Below are 4,528 nucleotides of genomic sequence, written 5' to 3' on the forward strand. Positions count from 1 at the left end.
AGACTGTGTCACAGAACACAAAGTCTATCAACGCATCCCTTGGAAGGGACGGGGTTGCCCAAGAAACTCATAATGTATACACCGATACAGTACAACAGCACATTGATTTATCAAACATTCAATTTGGTTTATCGGCATCGTGAGCGTGTAAGTTTTGGTTTGTTGGATAGCATGGCTTGGCCTGCAACAAAGCGAGGTTTTATCTGTTTGGTAAATTGCAAGGTTGTGTTTGGAAGCTGCCACTGTTCCACGGGCAAAGATTTTCTCGGGACATAACTAAGTCAGCGTGTCCATGTTTTTTGTAGCTAAAAAATCAAGTAACTTTGGTTTCGCTGTGAATGAACAAGCGTTGTTATAGGCTAGCATTGCAAATGCAGAACAAGCAAATCAGAGTGGCGCAGCGGAAGCGTGGTGGGCCCATAACCCACAGGTCCCAGGATCGAAACCTGGCTCTGATAATTTGTTGCTTCGTTTTTTGTTTATCTATTTATTTTTTTTGCTCTGCAAGACAAGGCTGCATCACCGGTAAGGTTTCTCTGAAGAAAAAAAAACAGCTGCATCCCCCTGTTTGAGCGCCTCCACCAGGCACCAGCTGCATCGGAGACATTCATCTCCCCGGTCCTCCCTCCTGTCCTCTCAAGTCACTCACATCCGGGGCCGCTCGCCACCGGTCCCGCGCTTCCCGCTCGGGCGCCGGGGCCTCCTCTCCGTCGCCGCTGCCGAACGCGTTCCCCCGAGAGCCTGGTTGGTGCGCGCGCGCGCCGAGCTCGGTGTGCCTCGTCAGGGGACGCGCGGACGGTCGCTCAGCCTCTCCAGAGGGCGAGATCCGTGCACTGGCGCGCCGACCTCCGCTGGAGACGGCCAGCAATGCCAGCCGCCCGCCTGTCCTCCGTCTTCACCTCCTCCTTCAAGGCTCCTTCACGAGAGCGCCGACCTCCCCTCGCCGCCTTGGCTGCCGCCACGGAGCGCGTCCGCGCCGGAACGCTAAGTCGGCAGGACGCGCACCACCTGTTCGACGAATTGCTGAGCCAAGCCGCGACAGTCCCAGTGCACCGCCCTCAGTCGGCAGGAAAGCTGAACAACTTTCTTGCCGCCCTCGCCCGTGCACCGCCCTCAGCTGCCTGCAGCGATGGTCCGGGCCTTGCCATCGCCCTCTTCAACCGCATGTCCCGAGGCGCTGGTGCACGGGTGGTGTCGCCCACGTGCTGTACCTATTCCATCCTCATGGACTGCTGCTGCCGCGCAGGCCGCCCGGACATGGTGCTTGCCTTCTTCTGCCGCCTCCTCGGGTTGGGGCTGAGCTTGAATGTCACCTCCTTCAACAACCTCCTCAAGGGGCTCTGCCAGTCCAAGCGTACAAATGAGGCTTTGGACGTGCTGCTCCACCGTACGCCCGAACTAGACTGTGCGCCTGATGTCGTCTCGTACAACATAGTAATCAACGGCTGTTTGAAACAAGGTGAAGTGGAGAAAGCGTGCAATCTCTACCGTGAGATGATCAACCTGGGAGTTCAACCTGATGTGGTGACCTACAGCTCATTTATCAACGCACTAAGCAAGTCCGGAGCAATGGACAAGGCAGAAGTGCTCCTTCGGCAAATGGTTGATCAAGGAATTGAACCCAATATCAAGACATATAGCTGTATGATCCATGGATATTCTACTTTTGGTCAGTGGAAGGAGGCACTTAGGGTATTCAAAGAAATGGCAAGTCTTGGTGTTGTACCAGACGTTGTCACGTTGACCTCATTAATCGATTCCCTTTGCAAGCACAGAAGGACAAAGGAAGCTAGAGAAATTTTTGACTGCAAAGGGCCTGAAACCTAATATCGTCTCCTACTCTACTATGCTTAATGGGTATGTCAAAGAAGGATCCTTCGAGGATATGACTGATCTCTTCAATTCGATGGTACGGAATGGTATTGTACCTAACCACCATATTTTCAACATACTGATCAATGCATATGCTAAACGCGGACTGATGGATGAGGCTATGCACATGTTCGAAGTAATGAGGCAACAAGGAGTAAACCCGGGTGTATTTGACTATCAAATTGTAATGGATTCACTTTGCAAAATGGGTAGGATGGATGCTGCTCTGGACAAATTTAATCAGATGGTCAATCAAGGAGTTTCACCTAACATAGTTGTTTACCAATGCCTGGTTCTGGGTTCTTGCTCTCATGGTGATTTTGTGAAAGCCAAGGAATTGATTTCTGAAGCAGTTAATAGAGGTCTGTGTTCTAACAGTGTGTTCTTCTATCCTGTAATAAACGACCTGTGCAAAGAAGGAAAGGTGAAGGAGGCACAGGATATATTTGACTTCATTCTAGGTATTGGTCAGCGGCCTGATGTGATTATGTACAATTCACTGATGGATGGATATTGCCTTGTTGGCAAGGTGGAGGAAGCAGTGAGAGTACTTGATGCTATGAAGTCTGCTGGCCTCCAACCTACTGCTGTTACGTATGGTATACTTCTTAATGGCTACTGTAAAATTGGAAGGATCGCCGCTGGATTGAGTCTTTTCAAGGAAATGTCACTCAGCGGGGTTAAGCCCACTACTATTATGTACAACATTATACTTGATGGGCTGTTTTGCTCTGGGAGAACAGTTTGTGCAAAGGAAAAATTCAATACGATGACTGAAAGTGGCATACCAGTGGGCGTTGACACATACAACATAGTTCTTCATGGACTTTGTAGAAACAATTGCACTGATGAAGCAATAGAGCTGTTCAAGAAATTACGTGCTATGAACGTGAAGATTAATGTCATAACACTCAATACCATGATTTCTGCATTGTTTAAAACTAGGAGAATTGAAGAAGCCAAGGATTTGTTTGCTACTATATCAGCCATTGGGTTGGTGCCTTCTGTTGTGACTTACAGTGTAATGATGACAAATTTCATAAAAGAAGGGTTGCTTGCAGATGCTGATGATATGTTTTCAGCAATGGAGAAGGCTGGCTGTGCTCCCAACTCCAGACTGCTAAATCAAGTGGTCAGGGCGTTGCTGGAAAAAGGTGCAGTTGTAAAGGCTGCAACTTATCTCGCTAAACTTGATGCTAAACAGCTGTCAGTTGAAGCTTCAACGATTTCGTTAATAGTATCTCTCTTCTCAAGGGAAGGGAAACTAAGGGAGCATGTAGAGTTGCTTCCAGTAAAGTACCAGCCTCCGGAGATGTCCGTCTGACAATTGATACAGTATTACTTGAAACTTCCTACTGATGTTACTTGGTGGTATTCACTCATAGCTGACAGAATGTCATTGCCCCCACCTGCCGTTTTTGAAAATGCAGATAATTCATCCATTTTGCTGTCGCCTGATGTTTGATGTCACGTTCTAAATTAAAATAAGAAGCCTGTGGCCTGAGTCATATGAGTTTCCCTCTTCTTGTGATGAAGAAGGCGTAACTCTGATCTGTGAAGTTTTGTTATGTCACACATTTAATCGTTTATGTTTTTTTCTTTCTGCCCCAGCATGAAGGACCAGTGTTGTGCTGCCGCTGGGGTTCTCATCTCAGAAACATTTAGTACATCAATTCATCGACTATGTTGTTGTTGTTTTTTCTGCTCCAGCTAGAGCGTGAAGGATCAGTTTGTTGTACTGCCGTTGGGATTCTCATCCCAGAAACATGTACAGTACCACGGTGCATTCGATGGCCCAATAGTCACCACCCTCCTCATCAGCGGTCTCTTCTTGATCTCGGTCTCTGGCGGCACTGGCAGAGTAGGAGGAGCTGAAACGAAAGAAAGCTTCTTTTTTTTGTGCTGATTACATGATGAGTGCGGAGCTAGAAGAGCAGGAAGGAAAATGAGATGCTTGTTCTGCTACGGCGGGTGGCGAGCAGGGGAGGGGGAAGGAGCTTCCTCGTCCACGACCATGCCGGCGGCGACATTTTCGGACATTGATGCACACATTACACATATTCTGTATGGTCATGATCAGTCAGCCAGTCAATACCAGTACGCTTGAAAGTAGCTCCTTTGGTTGGAACACAATGCATGCTTGTCTCTGAAACCAAATAAATACTGCATTCTTTTTTTGGCTTTCTGTTGTGGAAATCGCAGGAGTTGATTATTTCGTTAGTCTTGTGACCTTCTGGTATCTTCTCAACAATGGAGAAAAGTGAAGTAATCAGGGCCGGATGTTATCTTTCTAAAATTGATGAAAATGGAGTAACATTTTCCCGTAGTGTACAATCAGGAGAGGATTAGTTGACCGGCTGAGTCAACTAATTCTGGCCAAGATTCAATGAGCATAACTAAATTTAATTTTACAAAATATATCATTTCTTTCCATAGATTGTCACCCATGTGAAATCATTTAATCTGTACACTATGGGAAAATGTTACAAATTTAGAAGACCAAGCTTCATCCATTGGCCTTGAAATTTTGTTACCTCTGTTGTTCTTTGTACTATCATGATTGATTATGAATAGGTCGGAAGTTTCTTCCTTGAAAAAAAGAATCAAACAACATTATACTTAAATAGTGCATTACTAGGCGGCAAATGACACAGAA

General features: G+C 46.8%; 1 pseudogene; it reads left to right on the forward strand.

The window, feature by feature from the left end:
- Positions 1-567: 567 nt before the first annotated feature.
- On the forward strand, positions 568-4,049 carry LOC125540182 (annotated as a pseudogene).
- Positions 4,050-4,528: the final 479 nt, after the last annotated feature.

Source organism: Triticum urartu, chromosome 2 (genome assembly GCF_003073215.2).
Source record: "Triticum urartu cultivar G1812 chromosome 2, Tu2.1, whole genome shotgun sequence".
NCBI classification, from domain to species: Eukaryota; Viridiplantae; Streptophyta; class Magnoliopsida; order Poales; family Poaceae; genus Triticum; species Triticum urartu.